The sequence below is a fragment of the Bos grunniens genome, chromosome 25 (assembly GCF_055505025.1).
Source record: "Bos grunniens cultivar Pamir isolate PY7600 chromosome 25, Bosgru_T2T1.0, whole genome shotgun sequence".
In the NCBI taxonomy this organism is placed as follows: Eukaryota; Metazoa; Chordata; class Mammalia; order Artiodactyla; family Bovidae; genus Bos; species Bos grunniens.
In genome coordinates, this window is record NC_141189.1 from 11,863,678 (window position 1) to 11,886,507 (window position 22,830).

At 41.4% G+C, this 22,830-nt stretch overlaps 1 protein-coding gene, 1 long non-coding RNA gene and 1 pseudogene across 15 annotated transcripts in view; 1 reads left to right on the forward strand and 2 right to left on the reverse strand.

Moving 5' to 3' along the window:
- The window catches only part of AUTS2 (activator of transcription and developmental regulator AUTS2), a 1,218,095-nt gene that overhangs the window by 48,091 nt on the left and 1,147,174 nt on the right, over window positions 1–22,830 (forward strand). The gene's annotated exons all lie outside the window — the stretch shown is intronic.
- Window positions 4,071–4,926, reverse strand: LOC147345024 (uncharacterized). The gene is made up of 2 exons (XR_015154500.1): window positions 4,791–4,926; window positions 4,071–4,432 (listed from the first exon to the last, which is right to left on the reverse strand). It is a non-coding gene; the product is annotated as an uncharacterized LOC147345024 (long non-coding RNA).
- LOC147345025 (small ribosomal subunit protein eS6 pseudogene) overlaps window positions 6,172–22,830 on the reverse strand; it is a 65,740-nt pseudogene continuing 49,081 nt past the window's right edge.

Consider the following 22,830-nt stretch of genomic DNA (forward strand, 5'->3'; position numbering starts at 1 on the left):
GCTTCTGAAGGGGATCATCATTATCTTGCTTGGCAGGCAGATTCTTTACCACTGAGCAACTGGGAAAGTCCGTATATTGATATATTCCTGTGTGTATAGGAATATTGAGATACTGATGTCTTTTTTCCCAGTGTAGCTACTGCACTGGACAGGTGTAGGTCTAAAGTTACTAGCTGGTGCATTTAATTTTTATTTTCTCTGACTTTTTACGCTGCTTTAACCCATATTAGTTAGCCTGTGAGCTTATTACTGGTGTGATAAAACAGCTTGGGAAATGAGGATCTGGGACATAAGCTAACTTATTAGTTAGCATGCCAGTTGTACTGGTCAGGTGAACTCAGAATGCTCCAACATGGATTTGCTGTATATCTCTATCTTTGTGCTGGGGAGAGTGCTTGCATTCTCTTAGGGGACAGAAACCACCTCATGTGGAGACCTGCTGTCAGTCAAGGAGAATCTCTCTGCTGCTGAGCAGCCTCTGTCTGCACAAAGAGCCTCCTGCTGAATTTTTGCAGATTTTTACTCCTCTTGGAGCTGGGAGGGAAAGTGGTTTTTTGAGTAAGATTGCTGATCAACATGTGAAATCTTCCTCAGGCCATATAATTAAAGTCTCTACATCAAATAGATCCTATAATCATTTCTTAGCCTAAGCAGATTATAGGAGCTAGCAAATTAAGGCATCAAAAGATCCACACACAAGAGATCCACAAACATCAGGTTTGCCCTCATTTCTAGATAAAGGCTAATATGTATAAGGTCTGTAGGGTGTGATTTGAATGGAAGTTTTCCCTTCATTTTTTTAGATCACTGCTCAGAGTCTACTGACAGAATACAGGGAGACAGCCTTGATTAGATTAGACCAGATTGGATTAAATCAAATAGTTAAAGCCTTTGGAGCCTCTAGCTTGTAGGAGACACCATAATGGCCTTCATAGCGTCCCTAAATCCTATTAGGTAAGTTAATCTTATTGAAGAATTTAGGTCTGCATAAAGTAGCATTGCTCTTTATGGGGTGGTCTCTGGCTCTTAAGGTGAGCTGTTGGTAACTTTCTTGGAATAGGTTGGTTATGTGGGTTTGGGGTGAGTTATTCTAAACAGCTTGAAAGTAGATCCTGCAGTTGATAGAATATCTCTTGTATAAAACTGGTCTGTCTCCTGGCTGCTCTTTGGCAAGGTTGCTGTTAGTGTCTGTGCCAGGGGTGTTTTTAGCCCTGGTTTGGGGGAAAATGGGCTTAGCTGGTGGCACAGATGGTAAAGACTCCGCCTGCAGTGCAGGAGACCCAGGTTCTATCCCTGGTCACAAAGATCCCCTGGAGAAGGAAATAGCTCCCACTTTCAGTATTCTTGCCTGGAGAATTCCAGAGGAGCCTGGCGGGCTGCAGTCCAGAGGGTCGCAAAGAGTTGGACACAACTGAGCGACTCACACTTGGAGGTAGAGAGAGTCAGGAGAGATGTGTAAATAGTTGTAAAATCAACTGCTGTGGCATGTGGGGATGGATTGATGGGTGGGAGCTTTATTTTTAAGCTTTGTGAAATCATCTTTTATAGCCTGTATCCGTTTTAGAGGTTGTCATTAAGAATCATGTGCTGAGTATATAGCATGGTTGACATATTGTATTAAATGTTGGGAATAAAATAAAGAATCTTGGAACTTGGGAGCTGGAAGCATCTTTGAGATTTTTCTGGCTGTGTTTGTAGTTTTATTATAAGTTTAAGTTGGCTCTTGGCTGTTTCTACAGATGCAGTGACCATATTTTTCTGAAGTAAAACAGCTTTTTCATCACAGAAATTTTTTTTTCAATTTGTAAATTATGGACAGGCAAAGTTTTACAAAGGCACATAAATTGTGTCAGATTTTATCTTAGATTTACTATCTTTTGGAAAAAGAAGAGAGTATAAGAAATTGAGACTGTCCAACTCTGAGTGTGTGCTTTACTGCATCCAGTGAGGACTATGGTGGGGGTGGGGGGAGAAGTAAATTAGACTTACATCTTTGTTACAGGTTGTCTAGTTAGACATAGACACCTTTAAGACCCAGAAGTGATTATTACATACTGAATTGGCCTTCAGAGATGCAGGACGATTTTTTACCAGGCATCTTTAAAAATAAGTTGCATAGTGCTTCAGCTAGGAGCTGAGTGACCACTACTGAGATCCACTGAGTTAAGTGGTTTGCAGGCAGAATGTGAGGCATCTGATGTTGCGTCTGGCTCCTCAGTGAATAACCATGAGAAGGTTCCTATATCCAAGGGATTGAGAAGACACTCTGGCCTGGGAATTTCGCTGCTGTCATGGAGTGTGGACTTCCTTCTTGATAGAGCCTAGAGAACTTGTTAGCTCTGCGCTCTGCCTGTTCCTGGGCCAAGAAGTAAGTTAAGCTCAGTTCTCCTTAATTTTTTTAAAATTTATTTTATTTTTGCCTGTGCTTGGTCTCCATTGCTATGCGTGGGCCTTACGTAGTTGCAGTGAGCAGAGGCTACTCTTTAGTTGCTGTTTGTGGGCTTCTCTTGTTGCAGACTGTGGGCTCTAGGGCATGTGGGCTTCTGTAGTTGCGGCGCATGGCCTTAGTTGGCTTAGTTGCCCCTCTGCAAGTGGAGTCTTCCTGGACCAGGTATCAACCTATGTCCCCTGCATTGGCAGGCAGATTCTTAACTACTGGACCACCAGGGAAGTCCCTCATTTCTTTATTTAACCCCTCTGGTAGGGGTAACTCTGCATCTGTGTCCTATCCTAAAAGATTAAAAAGAATTTCAGGTGTGGACCAGACCTGAGTGTGAAGAACAGTTATGATGGATGAATGGTTTTGATTTGCTTTTAGGGAGGAAAGTGCAACTAGCCCTTTGGATGAAGATATCTCTCTTCAGCCATCCTCTGTATCGAGTGTATGGTGTTCTCTGCCTGTATAGTACTTGTATTTTCAAGAGCTGGGGTCATTGACAGAACACTTCTCACTCTTGAGTTTCAGAGCATAGCATGCGTGTCTGAAGCCAGAAATGTAATTTTCTCTAAGTGTACTAAGCGTTACTTTAATTCTCCTTATAGTGCATGCATGTGCTCATGCAGTTGCGGGCTTTTTTATGCTCCTTGAAGAGGAATTGCCCCTTTTGTACTTTATTGGTTCTTGATTGCACACTTCTCAGGGTTACCTTTGTTAGGAAGCAGCCACTGGAAGAGTGTGTGCTCATTTTGTCCTTCTGGCCTTTACTCCTGGGCTCCTCTGACCCCGGGCTCACCCTTCCTGCTCTCTCATCAGCTCAGCTTTGTTCTCCTGGGCTTCTTATTCTTACTCTGTGAAGGGGACGTCCTTACTTCTCTCCATTTCAACTTAGTGTCCATTCTGTTGAGGCAGTTCTAGATGGGAAGAGGTTGGGAGGGGATTTGAACAAAGATTGGATCTGGTTAGGAGAAGTTTATAAAACTTCTGTATTCAGCGCTAATCATTTTCAGATGCTTTGAGATCACAATATGCTTTGGTGGGAGACCTTTGAGAACAGTTTTTACCAGTCATTAGACAGACTTGTCTGCTTTTTTCCCCTGTCCCATCTCCGTTTTTCCTGTCTAGTTTGCCTGGAAGAGCCTACCACATCTTTATAAACTCACTCATTCTCCTCTTTCAAAGTCTTCTTGACCTCCTTCTCACATCAGCTGCTCCCAGTCTTGCTGAGTCCCTTTGGGAAGGAGGAGAAGCCATCCTGTCCATAATTTACAGACCTTTCCATGTCCTGCCCCAGAGCTTCACAGAAAACAATAGTAATGCCTAAGGCTTACTTACATACTTAAAATGTGCCTAGCACTGTGACAAGCACTTTACATGGATTATCGCTGATAATGAAGTCAGCCCCATGAAGTCTGTGTGCTGTCACTGTCTTCACTTTATATATGGGAAATCGATGCCTAGAGAGTTTGGTGATATGCCACTGTGTTCACAGCTGGAATCAAGTGATGGAATCGAGATTCAAACCAGGTAGCCCAATTCCAGGGCTCATGTCCAACTCCTCAGGGAAGGGCTGGGAGTTAACAGCCAAGAGAGCTATGCTCATGGCAGCTTTTTAAAATCTGAGGTATCTCCCTTTAACACAGACCTGACCACTCATGGTGTTTTTATTTTCATTTCATTCATTAAGTTGGGTATTCTCATTTGGTCTTTGAAGGTGGTAACTGTGTGTTTTAAAGAGCCAGAAAGAAAAAGGTTAGAGGTGGACTTTCTCAGCTATAGCTCCCCTTGACTGCAGTCAAATAACAGGACTTCTGATGAGGAAATAAGGCGCTAAGTGCTCTTGCTTTGAAAAGGTTAGTTAATTGGTAGAGGTTGTGTTTCTGTGGTTCATTTGTGTTCCTGTCTTAGCCACAGGTGAGTGTCCACAGGCAGCGGGTGTGTCGTCCAGCAGTCCCATAAAACAAGGCTCTCTTCAGCTGGTACCACTTGGTGCACCTGAAAGACAGTAGGAAAGCTTGTTGACCATTTGGCGCCTCACAGCCCGGTAATTAGAAACGTAAAACAATAATACAGATGTGAAGCAAATCCTCCAGTTAATGAAAAAAAAAAAAGTACAATCGTGCTTTGTGGCTGAGTGCAAAATCACAACTGGCTGCTTATACAACAAAGCAAACACTTCAGGATTTTGGCATCTGTTTTATACATATAAAAAGCTCTAGGCTCTGTATTAATTTGGGGGCTGTCATATTTAAAAAAAAAAAGAACAGTCAGTCACCTGGCTTTCTTGTTTTTTATAAATTCATAGCAATGATTCTCAAATCATAGTCCCTAAACTAGGAAGTATCAGCCTTACCTGGGAACTTGTTAGAAATGCAGATTTGTTTTTTGGGTCCCACCCCAGGTATACTGAGATCTGCCTGGTGGCTCAGACGGTAAAGTGTCTGCCTACCATGTGGGAGACCTGGCCGGGTTCAATCCCTGGGTTGGGAAGATCTCCTGGGTAAGGAAATGGCAACCCACTCCAGTATTCTTGCCTGGAGAATCCCATGGATGGAGGAGCCTGATAGGCTACAGCCTGCTGCTGCTGCTGCTAAGTCGCTTCAGTTGTGTCTGACTCTGTGTGACCCCATAGACGGCAGCCCACCAGGCTCCCCCGTCCCTGGGATTCTCCAGGCAAGAACACTGGAGTGGGTTGCCATTTCCTTCTCCAATGCATGAAAGTGAAAAGTGAAAGTGAAGTCGCTCAGTCGTGTCCGCCTCTTAGCGACCCCATGGACTGCAGCCTACCAGGCTCCTCCGTCCATGGGATTTTCTAGGCAAGAGTACTGGAGTGGGGTGCCATTGCCTTCTCCGAGGTTACAGCCTATGGGGTTGCAAAGAGTCAGACATGACTGAGTGACTTCATTTTCCAGGTTTAGTTAATCAGAAACTGTGGGGGTGGAGCTCAGCAATTTATGCTTTAACAAGTCCTCCAGGTGATTCTGATGCTCTCTCCAGTTTGAGAAACACTGAGGAGTGGGTAGGGGTTTTGGGGGATGGGCAGGAGACTCCCCTTTTGGGTCACCCAAAGGTGAGCATTAGGCTTTTGACCAGAGGTTGGACAGCTGGCCTGAGGGTATATGAAGGCCCCCTGCTCTCAGGAACGTGGGGGAGTTGTCTTAGGGAAGGAACTGTGCCTTTTTCGGGAATGGGTTAGGAGAGAGGGTTTGGACTGTGGTTTATTACCAGTTTTTAAGGAACCATTTCAGTATCTGATTCGCCCTCTGGGCTGTGCTGTGCAGTCAGCTCTGACAGGCCCAGAGTGTACAGGCAGAGGAGAAGAGACTTGGGGACAGAAAAATCTAAGCCCATCTTATTTCTTAGGCCAACCCTTTGAAGGGCTGCTGATGCCATGGACATTAAAAAAGGAAGTTTAGGATGGGAGTAGGATGGTGGCAGGACAGATGAGTTCTTTGTCCGTCTCATATCTCTCCCCTATCTCATGTCTTTGCCTCCAGCTTTCTTGGCAGACAGGATTTGTTTAGTAATTTTCTTGGGGCCTCCTGACAAACGGCTCCTCTGCCCCTTCCCAACTGTGTGGTGACCGCAGCAGGGACACAGGGTCATTTCAGAGTCATTAGAAGTCCATGCACAGCTGACCTCTAGGTCTCTTGGAAAGGCCTCTTGGGAAATAAGAGCTTGTCACCAGCATGAAATGAGTTCTTGACTGGTGTTACCGCAAAGGCTCAGGTTCCTCACACTCCTTCAATAGCTTGGTTGACTGACTGTTGAGGACAAAACCTGATACAAACAGAAACACCCAGCTTGCAGCTTCTTGGTTTTTGTCCAGATTTTAAAACTTTGCTCATATTTTAAAATTTGTTTATTTTACTCACATTTTTCCTGCCTTTTAGACCAGTGAGTTTTCTCATTCCTTAAAAAAAGGGGGCACAGGATTGCTGGTCAGTGAGTGTGTTCTGTTCAGTCAGTGTCAGCACAGGAAAGCAGCGAGGATAGAGGGGTGAATGCGAGAGGAGCCCTGTCCCCCCAGCCTTCAGACTGACTTCTTGGGGAGGAAACTGACCAAGAAAAGAACCACGCAGATCCTGGGTTCACTTGACTCCCTGTGTTCTCAGGTGGGAGAACTTGTTTGAATTCCTGAATTTGATGTTGGGTCACAAAGCCAACATCAGGATTTTTTTTTTCCTCTTGGGGGAGAAAAAATTTGTATTACCAAAGGTGCTTCAAATAAAGGACACTTCCAAGCCTGATGCAATCTCATATTAAGATACCAGAATACAGAAGCCTGCTGTCACATTAAAGCAGGATCTTAGCTATTCCATGAAATCTTGGATCACTGAGACATCCAAGGGGGGAAACTAGCTGCCAACACATCTGGAATTCTGGTGGAAACTGTGAATGTTTGGACCATTCATCACTGTGAAGACTTGTTTTGTACTTTAAGGAACTTGTGGCCTGTTGGCAGTTAGGAGTTGGTAGTTGTTGATTTTCCTTTCATGTGACTTTCAGGGCTCATGGAGAAGTCAAAAGCTCACACTGGAGCGTCTGCCTTCTTGGAAGTCAGAAAAGATGGTCCTTCTGCCAGATGAGTGGATGGGGTGGGATGGGGCAGAAGCCTTTAGCCACTTGGATTGTCTTGAGTGGTGTGGCCTTACTGTATTGGGACAGGAAGGCTGACCCACTGTCATCTGCAGCCTGCCTGCCCTTCATCTTGCTTTAATTAAATACACAGCTGATGATGTCAGCCTGCCTCCTGGCTCCCTCAGCTTCCCCCTTGGAAGAAAACATCCGGGCAGACAGTTGTGACAATTAAAGCCTCAAGACCCAAGTTTTGTTTGTTCTGAGGTAGTTAAAATAAATCTGCCTAAATATCTCCAAATGCAGATAAAACCTAGTGCTGATTAGAGGTGACCCTCTAATAAACCTGATTTGATTAGGCAGAACCAGTGGGGTGCAGGCAAATATTTGAGACTCTGGCCAACTTGATTATTCCATTGACCTTTCCCTTGTGGGGGAAAAAAAAACCTGTTTGATTCTTTCTATCCCAGAGTACTTGAAAACTATTACCTGTGACAACTAAAGGACTTTGGTGAAATAAACAGGCAAGACCTGTGGACTTGACCTTAAGAGTCTCAGTCAGCTACCACCTGGGACATGCTTGCTTCCTGGCACATCAATGGAGAATGGATTTTGCCGGAGGTCCTGGCCTGGAACACTAATTAAAAAGGACGTTCTAAAATGCACCCAGGCATGTTCTGATAAAGTCTTAGCAGATGTGAGTGGTGAAGGCTTTTTTTTTTTTAAAGTCACAGTTTATTAAGGTAACTTTTAACAATCTGTTTTGTATAGAAAAACCAACATAGAACTGCTTATGTGTTTATTGCCAGTTTACGAGAAATTTCCATGATTGCTTTGTCTGCTGGCTTCTGTAATATGGGGGCACTCCTCTCTTCGTATTTATCACATTGTGCTCTGATTGTTGGTTTATTTCTCTTGTTCCATCTTAGAAAACAGGGAGAATGTTTAGTTCTTCTTGATGGCTGCCCACATGCACATCACATTGGACCAGGTATGGGGATTGGCAGACTGGCTCATAGGCCAAACTAGGGAACTACCTGTATGGGAATGAACTAAAATTTTTTTTTTTTTTTTACGTTTTTAAATGGTTGAAAAGAAATCAAAGGAAGAGTATTTCACTACATGTGAGAATTATGTGAAATTCACATTTCAGTGTTCATAAAGTTTTATGGAACACGGAAGTATCCATTCATTTACATTATTGTCTTTGGCTACTTTGGTGGTACAACAGCAGAATCCCATAGTTGCAGCAGAGACCTTATGGCCTGAAAAGCTTAAAATATTTACTATGTGATTATTTTACAGAAGTTTGCCAATCCCTTTCTTATTGTATATTGGGCATTTCATAAATTCTTATTGTTTGAATTGTTTCATATACAAGTCTGAGTTACCAGATAGGATTATTGTGATCCTAAAAGTGTTCAGTGACTAAGTGAATGAATGACTGATTGACCTATATCTCTTGTGATCCTTTTGTAACCTTAGGTATATGTCTTATTGGTGTTGGTTCATTTCTGAGAGCTAGGTAATTATTTAGAATTTTTCTTCTGAGAAACTTAAAGTGTTCTGTTAGTCCTTATTAACTTTGCAGGTTCTGAACCTGTCGTACGGGATGCAGAGACACCAAAAGTTATCCACGGTTAAACTGACCAGGTCGTACAGTAAAGGAATGGCATGATTTTTCATGTATTCATTTTGTTCTCTCTTGGCAGAGGCTGTTCCTTGTGATGAAAGACAATTCATATAAGCCTGAGTATCTCCATGAGCAGCTACTGCTGAGTACTGTATAAAACATTGTTACAGACATCAGTATCTTTGTGGGATCTTCAGTTCATTACCACGAAAATTCATTTAGAAAAAATAAATCAATGATTTAAAAAGTAAGCACTGCAAGAATGATAGCAATTACCAATTGTAAACATTGTGGCCTTTGAGAACCGCTGTGAAATTGTTTAGTGAATTAAATTATTATGCTTTTGATATTCATAAATCTACTTTCATTGGCTGTTAAGGAATATATTTTTGTAGGTAAAGTTTATTTTTAAGACACTAAGGTTCTTAGGTAAAACAAAACAGCAACTGGCAAATACACAACGGCTTTGAAATCTTGACTTTTTTTTTTTGAGTAAGTATCTTTGAAATGACCAATGCCAAATACAAGTCCATTCATATGCAGTGGAATTGGAAGGCATTGGTCTGTGTGTGTGCTCAGCCATGTCTGACTCTTTTTGACTCCACGAATTGTAGCCTGCCATGCTCCTCTGTCTATGGGATTCTCCAGGCAAGAATACTGGAGTGGATTACCATTTCCTTCTCCAGGGGATCTTCCCAGTCCAGGGATCCAATCTATGTCTCTTGTGTCCTATGCATTGGCAGGCAGATTCTTTACCAGTAACCCCTGCCTCCCCATTGGATGCCCTGGGGGCATTGGAATATTCAGGAGTAAATTGAGAAATCAGTACCTTATAGATAATTCCTAAATTGGCGTGGTCTGCTGGAGTTTGAGAGAATGGAGGGATTTGGCAGGAAGGGGAAGGAAGGAAGGTTAGGAGATACACAAGAGTAAAAAAATATGGATCAAAGCTATCTTAGGAATCTTAGGAAGCAGTGTTTTTCTCAGAACAGCTCCACTATACTCACTCACTGGGTATCCACCATGGGACAATTATGTTTTATCCTTTTTACCAGTTTTACAACAGTCCTGCATATAGGGGTGATACCCACATCTTATGGATGGGAAACTTAGGTTAATTGGCTTGCCTGAGGTTTTACAGTTACTCGCCCACAGAGCCCATTTTAAATCCAGGTCTGTCTGGCTCCAGTCCCTGTGATGTTTCTACTTTTGCACAACACCCCTGTGCTTATTTCCTGGAGATCTCATCATTGAGAAGAGGCGTAAATCCAACCTGAAGCCATACCTCACCACTTTGTGAAAATGAATCGCTTTTTCATTTCACCTATACTCTTTCTTTTCCTTTCCTTTGTGTGACATCTTTGATTTGTGAGCTTCCCACGTCCCTTTTTGTGTTAACTATTTTGATCAATATCAAGTTGATTTTGCTACCTAAGGACTTTAGGTACGAGATTAAGTACGGTAACAAAAACTCTTGGAGAACCAGTAACGTCCACCTGATTGAAAAGCTGTTCCATTTGTCTTGGGTGGTGTGTTCCCTGGCACTTCAGGGGATTCTCAGAGGAAGAGTTGAGAAACAACATTCCAGGCTTAGAGTCCACATTCCTTGGGTTCTCTTGGAGGACTTCTTGGCATCATTCAAAGGAGCCTGTGTTTTCCTAATTTTCCGTCCTGGGCCACCTGTGTTCCCTTTCACGCTGTTCTCCTTTTGTACCTATGTGGTTGGTGCTCGTGGGACTTTTTACAGAGGCTTTCATCATTTATACCACAGAGTTTTATTGGAGTTTTTCAGGTTTGACACAGACTTTTATTTATTTGTTATGTGTTCAGTATGGAACCTTTTTGGACTTTATGGTGGTGTCTAGGAGAGAAAAAATTAATCCAGGCAAATTCTAGGTAGAGCCAGGAGGCAGAGGGCGCATGGTGGATGGAAAGCCGTTTATTATTGATTTCTCAGCGTGCATGTCCTATCGGTAAATTTAGAATTTACTTATTTGGGAGCATAGTTCGGTAATGTCAACCAGAAGTTGATTTTGGAAAAGATGCTGACTTGGATGTAGCCAGTGAGCCAGTGCAAGGAAATAGTGCATTTTTAGTTTTCAACCTCATTTGCACAGTTGTTCAGTCACTAAGTTGTGTCCGACTCTTTGCAACCTCATGGACTGTAGCACTCCAGGCTCCTTTGTTCTCCACTGTCTCCTGGAGTCTGCTCAAATTCATGTCCATAGAGTCGGTGATGCTATCTACCATCGCATCCTCTGCCACCCCTTTTCCTTTTGCCTTCAGTCCTTCCCAGCATCAGGGTCTTTTCCAGTGAGTTGAGTCTTCTCATTAGGTGGCCAAACTAATGGAGCTTTAGCTTCAGCAACAGTCCTTCCAGTGTATATTCATAGTTGGTTTCCTTTAGGATTGACTGGTTTGATCTCCTTGCAGTCCAAGGGACTCTCAAGAGTCTTCGCCAGCACCACAGTTCAAAAGCATCAATTCTTCAGTTCAGTTGCACAGGGAATATATCAATAGAAATAGCATTAAGAAGTGGGCAGCCTGCAAATCAGAGCAGTTGACAGGAATGCCAGCAACTTAGGAATGCCTGGTGTTTTGCATAGAGGAGACTGGTTGAAACTCTGTTTCCCTGCCCAAAGTTAGCACTTGTCTTTTTGCAGAGAATTCTGTGTATGCAGGCAGTGTTTCTGATTTCCAGAAAAATTGAGGAGGCTGAACAGGAGTAAAGATTGCAGGTCTGGAAGGATTGATTGGTAAGGTACAAAGGTTGATAAAAGACCATTTCTTTTTTTCTAAAATTTATTTATTTTCTATTCGAAGGATAATTGCTTTGTAGAATTTTGTTCTTTTCTGTCAGACCTCAACATGAATTGGGGCTTCCTTGATTGCTCAGCTGGTAAAGAATCCACCTGCAATGCAGGAAACCTTGCTTTGATTTCTGAGTTGGGAAGATAGGCTGGAGAAGGGATAGGCTACCCACTGCAGTAATTCTTGGGCTTCCCTGGTGGCTCAGCTAGTAAAGAATCTGCCTGCAATGAGGGAGACTTGGGTTTGATCCCTGGGCTGGGAAGATCCCCTGGAGAAGGGAACAGCTACCCACTCCAGTACTCTAGCCTGGAGAATTCCATGGACTATATAGTCCATGGGGTCGCAAAGAGTCAGATAGGACTCAGCAAATTTCACTTTTCAACATGAATCAACCATAGGTATTCCTATGCCCCCTCCCTCTTGAACTTGCCTCCCATCTCCTCCCCTTCGCACACCTCTAGGTTGATACAGAGCCCCTGTTTGAGTTCCCTGAGACATACAGTAAATTCCTGTTGCCTCTCTGTGTTACTTATGGTAATGTGAGTTTCCATGTTACTGTCTGCATGCATCTCCCCCTGCCCTCCCCTCTCTCCATGTCCATAAGTAAAAGACCGTTTCTTGAAGGTGAGCTTGTTTTATCAAAATATAATAAAATGCTAAAGAAAAAGAAATTGAGTCAAATTGAAAGAAATTTTAAAATGGGGAAATGTGAAAGGGTTTAATTTGAAAACGGAAAGCTTTGTCCTTTCCGTTTTGTTTCCTGTTCTATAAACTAGGGTGTTTTGGAGATGGAGCAAAATGTTTGAAACCTTTCCGTTCACCATCTTCTGGTGATCAGTTTACTCTTGTAAACACAGGTACTGTTTAATACTGTTTAGGACCTCAGCCATCTGGTGCTGGTAGTTTTTTTTCCCCCCCGATATTGTATGACCTACTTCTACAAATAAATTGTGAATTAACCTGATGAAGATAGCAACTGGTGTGATAACTTCTTAGAATCTCTAGGCCCTAAGGTCCATGACCAAGACGAAGAGAAGCTGCTTTTAAAATCTTGAAGTGCCCATTGTGTTTTCATGGTTTCACTAAAGAGAGCGTTCACGATATGAAAGGTTAGGATTATAGCCTTGTCTAGAATTACGGACAGTGCTGTCCTTGCGAATGACAGAAACATGCTGCCGTGCTCTACGCATGCTTGTGTCTTCCAAGTGAAAGATGTTCTGGGTCACGTCTGCTTGTGCCATTTACTTGTTCCCTTTAATGGTGCTGCCCAGCCACTCTGTGACAGTGTTATTTTAACTTGAAATAGCACAAGGGTTAGGAGAAAGTACCTTGTGACTGTGGAGGGGGATTCTCCTGGGTACCTGTAATTGCAGTGATTTGAAATGCTTTCACAGATTTGTAGGATAGGGTAATTTTTCTTCTTTATTTGCTCCTTTTATCTTGTTCTAAAGCCAGTATTACCTCTCCTCTGACATACACTTATTATTTCTTCCTTCCTATCTCTCTCTTTTTTTCTTCGTTAAAGAAACCCTTCCTATGAAGAATCAAAGGCACTTGGGGCTTCTTTTTATTTTTTTGTTAATAGTCGATTTGACTTTTTAATATGGTGTAAGGGATGGGAAGAGGCAGGGCTGTTTTGTTTTCATTGCTTCCTGGAAGAGTCAACCGTCTTATTACATGGGAGAGAAGTGTTCTTGGCCTTCTTTTCTCATGCTAGGCGTGTTCTGGGTGTTGGTGGTGGTGGCAGTGACCTCTTCTTAGAGCAGGGTCCTCAGCACTACTGACATTTCAGGCTGGCTGTTTGTTGTGTTGGGAGCGGGGAGTGTCTTGTGCAGTGTTGGATGTTTAGCAGCATTTTTGGCCTCTGTGTCAGTAGCACCGCTGAAGTAAGATCACCCTGATTGTAACCCTGCTGCTGCTGCGTCTCTTCAGTCGTGTCCGACTCTGTGCGACCCCATAGATGGCAGCCCATCAGGCTCCCTGTCCCTGGGATTCTTCAGGCCAAGAACACTGGAGTGGGTTGCCATTTCCTTCTCCAATGCATGAAGGTGAAAAGTGAAAGGGAAGTCGCTGAGTCGTGCCCGACTCTTAGCGACCCCATGGACTGCAGCCCACCAGGCTCCTCTGTCCATGGGATTTTCCAGGCAAGAGTACTGGAGTGGGTTGCCATTGCCTTCTCCGCTCATTGTAACCCTGCCTTATAAGAAAAGAAGTGCCCCAGAAGCAGAGGATAGCCGCAGGGCTGGAGCTTCATTTAGATGCTTTGGCATATTGAAAGTCCCTCTCAGATATTGGTGATAAGGTGAGAGGTGAAAGTCCCTCCTGAATATTGGTGGTAGTTGGAATTCCTTTGTGATCTTTAAACATCATTTTAGCTCTTACCTTCAACTTCCTAGCACTAGTAGTGTGATATGTTATTTTTCCTTATTTTCAAAATGAGGGAGTTTGTAGTGAAGTTTAGTAATCTCACAGGTCTCTCCCAACCCTCACATTTTTATGATTTTAGTTATAAAGCAAATCTTACTTAGTTATAGAACTTCAGAGCTGAAAGTTCATTTGTTATCATTTAGTCCATTCCTGTTAGTTCTATTGAGTGTGGTTCATAGGATCAGGCTAGAAAAAATAGTTGCTTCTTACACATGGACATTATTAAACACTTATATTTAGACAGTTTATCAGAACAGACTTTTATAAAAATGATTACTTTTTTACTGACTGACTGGAATTCAGGTGATTGTCTGAATTTTAAATATTTCTGTTGTTTGGGATTAGGCTTTTAAATGTTGATGTTTATTTTAGTTAAGTTTCATATTCAGGTTGGTACTTATACTGCCAAACAGCTTTATGCTCTGCTACCTTCATGAGGGAAACTAACTTCTCAGAACACCTTGGCTGATACATTGGACTTAAATTGGTAAGTCTTCTAGCCCAACTGCTTTTTAAGCATAATGAAAGTAGAGAACTTTTTCTTTTGGACTGAATGAAAGGTGGTTAAGAGGGAAATCTAATACCTTTTATGGATTTATTTGGCTCACATGAGATTGTCCAATCAGAAATAACAAGATACACACCAGATGTGAAGGTACCAGCTAATATAATTATGCTGGGGATCATTTTCACCATATGAGGGTTGAGGTACATTGAACTCATTTCTTCATCTCTAATAGGACTCAGTATAGTTGCTTACATTTGAATCAGGAGCCGAGATTAAGTACCTATGTCTGTGCTTTTACTAGAAGGGTTGAGTGGTATGTACCTTTTGTATTCCTGAAGCTTGATAAACTATAAATCCTAGAGTATTCAGGTTCATGGCAAGGCTTAGGGATGTAGTGGAAGGTAATAGCTGAGTGCACTTCTTTGAGGGCTCTTTCCTGGAAAACAAATCTGAAGGTGTCGTGAGACACAGTGTATCAGAAAATAACAGGTCTCTTAACTTGTGCTAAAAAGATATTTCTGCATTCATTAAATATTTAACAAAGGGCGTGAACTGTGCTTACTTTGGCAAACAAATAGATCCCAAAATGAATCAAACAAATTGTAATGTGGAACAAATTGAAACACTTGAGAATTTGTCTTAGATGTTTAAAACTCATATTTTATCCTCCATGTCTTCATAATACCTTCAGAAAGCAAAGAATCTTTTGGAAATGGCAGTGAAAGGGCAGTATTATCTCAAACTGCAGTTGTGGTCCTGGACCTGGTCCATGGGCTGTCTTTCCTTTTACTCCTGGCCCTGTAACAGCCAGAAGAGAGTACTTGAGTGTTTATTTCACGAGGGAAGATTTTTACAAAAAGCAGTTTTTAATGAAGCACGGCACATGGCATCATTATCATTTCTAACACAGAGAACTCATTTTCAATTTTGCTATCAAAGAAAAATGACAAATAGAGAATGTAAGAAAAACCAGATGGACTAACTGTATTAGGAGCTTAGTATGCATATTTTGTGTCACATATTAGCATTCATTAAGTCAAAAGGGAAAAAAAATGAGTTTTGCCTACATGCATTAAACCAATAAGGCTGGCAAAGTTCCAAGCTAGCTCTTGTGGATTAATTGTTTTATAACTGTTTTAATTAAAATTGTTCAGTATATGATTAACCTAAAAGTTTTAATTTCCACAAAACTGTTGAACAAATGAGACATTAATATTTTACATTAACCATGGTGATATTGCTGCGGTTTCCAGAGCAACTGCTTGTTCGAGTAAACCAGGAAAAGTGGTCAGGTGGAAAGCGCTGTGTCTCGTGCTACAACCAAGAAAACCTGCAAACAGAGTAACTTAGCGAAAGCACCAGTGTGACAAGGTTGTTTGTTACCCTGAAAATTCTTCAGGGTGGCATTTATGAAGTCAGCCTCCCCACTCCCTGACTGTCAGTTTAGAGCTGAGGCTCAGTAATAAATTGTCATGTTGAGGAGGTTAACAGTGTAACATGGCAAGAATGAGTTTATTTTGTCTTTTGCTTCCATTTGGCTTCATAATGGTGTTGGTGTACCACATGAGATGTTTGGTTTTGAAGGGTTTGGCCAGTAGGGGCTGTGAATTTATTGACATTAAGTTCCGTGGTTTTAGTTTAGGTGATAGGTACAAGTGTTGGTTTTGGAATCAAAGGGAAGATAGGAAAGGTTTGGATGACTCACCTCTTTTATTTTCTTGTGTTCTTAAGGTTGGTACCAGACTGACTGTGGAAAAACACATCCCATTTTGCAAATGGTAAAACTGAGACCCTGTAAAATGTCATTATATGTATCTGTGGCTCCTTCAGTGTACAGATCTGCATTTCTCTTACTTGTTCTCCTCCTCACTTATGCTCCCATTTTACTGTGTTTTAGTTCATTAAAAGATGGCTTTCTTCTCTTCTCCTCTAAGCATTTTTTACTCTGACTTCACTTTGTGGGTTAAGGTCATGGTACTATATAAATTCAGGGAGCTGGTGGTATTTGAACTCTATAGGAGCATATTTTAAAAGATAAGATGGATACTGCCAGTGGAAATGGTGATGACAAAACTCAAATTGTTCTGACTGTGCAGAAAGTGATAAATTCTTTGGAGTCCTAGGCTGAGTTCAGTTGTTAATTTCTATGACACCTGATACAGGATTGTCTTTGCAGCATTAGCTCTGCAGAGTTTGGGGTGCAGCATCTGAACAACAGAAATATATCTGCCTTGAACATACTTAGTCAGGGTCATGCGGCATTTGATCTGTCCAGAGTTCAGCCCTGATGTGATCTCTTGCGTTACCTTGCCCATCATTTCTTCCTAGAACCATAAAGTTCTCGGTGCTAGCCTTCCTCTCTGTCCCATATAATCACTCTCCCTCCCAAATTCCTTCTGTTTAGCCTTCTAAGCACCAGCTTTTGAAGAAATTATTCATATATTCAGTATTTTTGAAGTAGTTAATAATCAGAGTATAATCATACATTTAATGGTTGTGTAATTGTCTGTACAAGTTGCCATATTTGCCAGAAACCAGCTCCTCACAGGTGATTTTCAAGATAAATGGTTTATCAGGCTTGCTACTATCTGTTCATTTCTTTAGGCTGTCTTGAGTTCTATCACTGCGTGATGTTAGATCATTAGAAATGCACATACCTGGACTGTATTATATTGGTGCTTCAGAGGATTGCCATTATGGAATTAGAGTGCAGTGTCTTTGGTAAATGGAGAGTAAGGACACTCAATTTAAGAGTCCTGTATTCTCAGGACATCCCTGGCAGTCCAGACTGTGCTTCCAATGCAGTGGATGTGGCTTTGATCCCTGGGTGAGAAACTGTAAGATCCCACATGCTGCATGGTGAGGCCAAAAAATAAAATTCCATATTCTGTGTTCAGAGAATGTCTCTGTCTTTTGAAAAACCTTAAAATGAATCTGATATCTTAATGTTAGACACACACATACATATATAGGGAGAGAGAGAAAAAAAGAGAGTGAGAGAGAGACTGCTTTATCTTTCTGTCTGTTTTCTTCTTTGACAGTTTGATGCAGGAAAAATTTTCTTTCTTCTTAACAACATCTGCATTCTTTTAACCCTCAAATGTTATTTGAATAATGAATACTGTGTAATTAGGTAAGAGTACTTTTGCACTTCCCAGGAAATTCCAAACTTCATTCAGTAACCAACTTTAGATACCCCAAGTCCTTGGTGGTCAGGTCCTATTACTCTTTTGCTTGGTGAGTACTGTTTTTCATCTACTCTTTCAGAGGTTTTTCTTTGGTTAAAAATGATCTTTTCAGGCTAAGGGTACATCTGTGCTGGAGACATGCATAGTTACTTCACCACTTTCCTCATAAAAGGGAAACAGTAGTAGGAGTCAAGTATATGGTTTTCCTGACCTGTAAGATATGAACTTCTTGCTCTTAAGACAGTACACGTCTAGCAAGAAAGAGAAATGGCCAAAGAAGGACTTTTCAGGAATGCCAAGAGTGTGAATAGCAAGATACTTTGATTCTGCCTCTCTTCATTTTCTTACCTTTATAATGTGTTCTCTGCTGCCTTGCGTCCCATTTCCAATCCAGGAGCAGTAATCACTGTGAAGGTAAACCTCCCAGCTTTGAAGTCACCTGCTTTCTTGATCGACTCTGCAGCCTGCCTTCCACCTCTACCCATCCATAAAACATTGTGCTTGTGCTGCTCTTCATCAGTTACATGGCTACACTTCTCTCATTTGTTTTTCTCACGCAGCAACAGCCTTCCAAAAATACCAGCAAGGATAATAATCCTTTTGCTGTTCAATACATCTTTTGTCTGAGATTTAGTTACTGTTGCAGTTGATGGCGTGCCAGCTGATGGTAAGCAACAAATGAATGCTTAAATAGTGTGTATTCAAAGGATGTGCCAATCCAGGTGATTTTTCCAATAGCAGCCACCACACACTGAGTGGAAAGAGAGCAGTAACCGAGGGTACAGTGGGTTGTTCCAGATGTTCTCTGGTTTTAGCTAGCTCATTCCTGGTGATTATAGATTGACTTATTTTCCCTCTGTTCAGTTTTTGTAACTCTAGCTACTTTATTTTGGCTTCCACTTGGGGATGTTTAAGTTTCAAATAACGAAGACAGTTGTGTTGATAACACAGCTTTAGTAACTTCTAATGATTGTCACCAAATAATATTTTCTGGGAGTCTCAAGTGTATAAAACTAATCTTTTAAGTGCACAGATGCATACCACACCCTCTGTCAAAGCATAGTGATTGTGACTGGCCCACTTTTAGCATTATTCAGGGAAGGAAGTGAGCTGTCTATCGTTTATTACTGCACAGTACTTAAATGTACAGTCTGATACATCTTAGCACATAGCAGTCTTTCTGAAGATACCTTGTCAGTCAAGATAAGTAAATCTCTTCTTTTCCATGAACCCAGCAGCCAGTTTGCTAAGCAAGTTGTAATTTGTAAAACTGTTGTTGAATTACTTTGTGGCTGGTTATGTCACTTGACTAGAAAAATGATGCTGAAATCGTCAGCTTTAGTCCTATGCTGCCCGTCTTTCCTAACTTATGGTCAGCCATATGTTTAGACCAGATGAGGCAGGACGTATGGTTGGATACAAGTACATGCTTGGAAAAGATTTTAGAATCGTATTCTACTAAAAGTGTGAATTAGGTTTTCCCCCACATAGTTTCATACCTGTAGCAAGAACCTGCCATTTCCCCCCCCCCATCATATAAATATTAATAATAGTTTCTTGGCAGTAATGATAAACATAAAAATCAGGAGAATTGGGGAGGTGGGTGGCAAAGGAGTTTTGATCATCAGAGAACACATCAAAGGCCTTTAATGGACTGTAAATGTTTTATTTCTTAACCATGACTGTGGTTACAACAGTGTTGTTATTCTTTTGGAAAACATACATGTTTTATGCGTTTTTTGGTATGTGTAATGTTTCACTGTGTATGTGTATTTACTGGATAAAAATATGGAAATATCAAGAAAGCACAAAGCAAAAATGTTTTCTTTAGTCCTCCCATCAAGAGATAATCGCTTTTCTTTTTTGACATATATCTTTCCAGTGTTTTGAGAACAAATATATATTCTATTCACTTCCATGGTTTCAGATTTTAATAAAAGTATATACTTATATATATGTATATATGTATCTAAGCCTTGACTTTTTGATTTATTATAATATTTTGGCATGAGGTTTCAAGATTCTGTTGAATTAGTTTAATAGCTACATAGAGGGCCAGTGTTTGGATGTATTATAGTTTATTTACCCAATCCTCTATTATTTGACATTTAGGTTATTTCTAACATTTAAATCTTACAAATAACATAAATAGTATTTAAATCAAGTTTATCTTGTAGATATTTGAAATTAAAGGGGCTAAGTTGGGCTCTTACTTGAAATTAAAGAGACCAAGTTGGGCTCTTATTTACTATGTAGACATTTCATAAAAGGTAAATTTTGTTACGTAACTCTGGCTTCAAGAGCTACTTGAAAGTTTATTATTTTCCCCTTAAAGAAAACTGTAAAAAAAATTCAGTCTTTTCCTTTTATGAAGTAGGTGTGTATGGTGTGTTGTGTTTGAGTCGAACTGACTCCAACAGGCTTATACTCTTTTGTGGGCTGGGAAGTTATTTCATTAATTCACGTATTGAATAGTTAGTTACTGAACACCCTCAGTGTGCCAGGTGCTTTGTGCAGCTCTGTGGATACAGAGATGGAGGCCCGGTTTCTGCTTTCACAGACAGGTGACATAATGAACAGTAGGGCTTGGGTGTTGTCAGCTCATACCTAGACTTTTGAGTTCATGGATCTAAACATTTCTAGTTGGATGACTTTGCTGTGATCTTTGTTATTAAGCGGGTGACTTAGGAGCGTATATACCAGCAGGACTGCTACCTTATCCTCCTTGCCTAAACACCTCGTCCCGAAACTGTATGTTGTTCTTTCAGGTTGAATCCTGGAATTCAGAACTTCGTGGGCAAGACCAAAATAGGACAGAAGTAGAAATGATGTGTTCATTCAGGGCATGAGTGTGACTGAGGAGGGGATGTATAGTAACTCCTCTTTGTTATTACTAAGGCTTTACCAACTCTAAAATTCTGTGATTTTCTGATATTTGGGCCTCTGGAGCTCCTAATACTGAATCTTTTCTCAAATGTTAAATTTGTAGTAGAAGGAAAAAAATTAGGTACCTCTTTTTTTGAGATACCAGCTGAATTTTAGAGTATAAATACACACTTGAAGAATTAAAGAAAGGAGAAAAGTACATTTGCCCATCTCAAGAAATCAGATGGAATTGAGAGGATGCCTCAATTCATCTTCTGTAAACAAAACCAGTATTGGAATGATAGTTTTTTCCCCCTTCCTACCTCATCCTTCCAAAAAAAACACACAACCCATAGTTTTAAAGTTTCTATTTGGAGAGACATTTCTGTGGCTTGAAGCTTAAAGTTAGGAATATGATGGCACAGAAAAACCTGTGGGACCCCAGAAATATCTGTCATCATTCATGATCAGACCAAAATAAAATTTATTTTTTAGGTTGTATATTGGGTCTGCTAAATCACTTCAGTCCTGTCCAGCTCTTTGCGACCCAATGGACTTTAGCCTGCCGGGGTCCTCTGCCTATGGAGTTCCCCAGGCAAGAGTACTGGAGTGGGTTGCCATGCCCTCCTCCAAGGGATCTTCCCAACCCAGGGCTCGAACCCTCGTCTCTTGCATCTCCTGCATTGGCAGGCGGGTTTGTAACCACTACTGCCACTTGAAAGGACAGTGGCTGTAAACTCACTTTTTAAAAAATGTAGTTTATTTTTGGCTGCACCCCATCTTCATGGCTGGACACGAGCTTTCTCTAGTTGTGGCAAGCAGTGGCTGCTCTCCAGTTGCCGTGCAGAGGCTTCTCATTGAGGTGGCTTCTCTTGTTGTGGTGCACAGGCTCTAGAGCAGGGCTCAGTCGTGGTGGTGCAAGGTTGGCAACTTCGTTGCCTTGGTGCAAGTGGGATCTTCCTGGGCCAAAGATTGAAACTGTGCACCCTGTGTTCGTAGGTGGATTCTTAACCACTGGACCACCAGGGAAGCCTGGTGGCTATAAATTCTTAAGCCAGGAGAATATAAAAGAAAAGGTTTGTGGACAGGTGTGTTCTCCCTCTGTTAAACTCTAGGGCATAATTAATTAAGCTGTGTGGCTGGCTGTTTCTTGTACCACCTTCTGCATGTGTTCCAGCACTCATTAGCCTTGGACAAATCACTCAAGTAATCTGTTTCTTCACCTGTAGAATGGGTACCAACACTTGCCCAGTCTACTTACAACATTGTTAAAATGATCAAGTAAGAAAGCATATAGGAAAGTGTTCACTATGAGGTATTACTTAGGTCAAAAAAAGGAATGAATAGGAGTAGCCCCAAATGCTCAACTTTGGGCCCAGTGTGTGTATCTTGAGTTTGGCAGCCTACTATCCAAGTGTGTAAGTTTGAGATTGATCTCCGGGTTTTGATTGATGATGATGAATGATATGGCTGTGAATAAAGTTGTGAAGATGTCCCTTTAGGATAGCTAGATTTGTCCCCCTCCCTTAAGGTTGCTGGTCATTTGGGTGAAGCAGCAGTTTGTGTAGGGAATACTATTTATGAAGGTACTTTGTTCTGCTTTATTTAAGTTTTGGTGTCATTTGAGAAAAAGCTTTGCGCTGGCTTACCGAAGCATGTACAACGTGACAGAGTTAAAATAAGGAAATTGGGCAAATTACACGTGTTTTCTTTATACGTGTAAAGAAAATAGAGTAGAACCGTGTTAAAGCTAATGGGCAGATTCACGCAGGGTAGGGTAGGTGCTTATGCAGTAGGTAAGAGGGGCAGAACAAAGAGGGAAACATTTCTGAACTTTTCCAAGAAATTTTCTTCGTGGAGAGGATGAAGGTATGAACTTCAAAATGCAAAATAGTGATTTGTGAAACAATTGTTTTTATACTCCCCCAGTGCATATTAATAAAACGGTGACAAAATATGATTTGGGGAAAGAGTAACCATAGGAGCCAAGATCATATATTCCATAGAGGCAGCTCTGAAGGTCTGGCTTGAGCCAAGGACAGCGTTTAGAACACGTCCAGGCGTGGATAAGCTGCCTGTCCTCAAGCAGTCCTCTACAAATATTCTTTATCCCAGCTGGGATCTGGCATCACTTCCTGAATGGTTTCCAGTGATGTTATGGCACACTTCATTGGCCAGAATCCCAGAGACCCAGGCACAGAGATGCCCATCTTGTCTTGAGAGCTAAGTGTCTTCATAAGCTGTTGACATTTTCTTCTTTTTCTCATTTCCCACATATCTGTTGCAAGGATCAGATATGTGAATTGAAGTAGTTCTCTGCTAGAAAAGGCAGCAAAATGCCAGTTGTGATTTTGGGGCTCTGACTATGCTGGGGACCACTGGG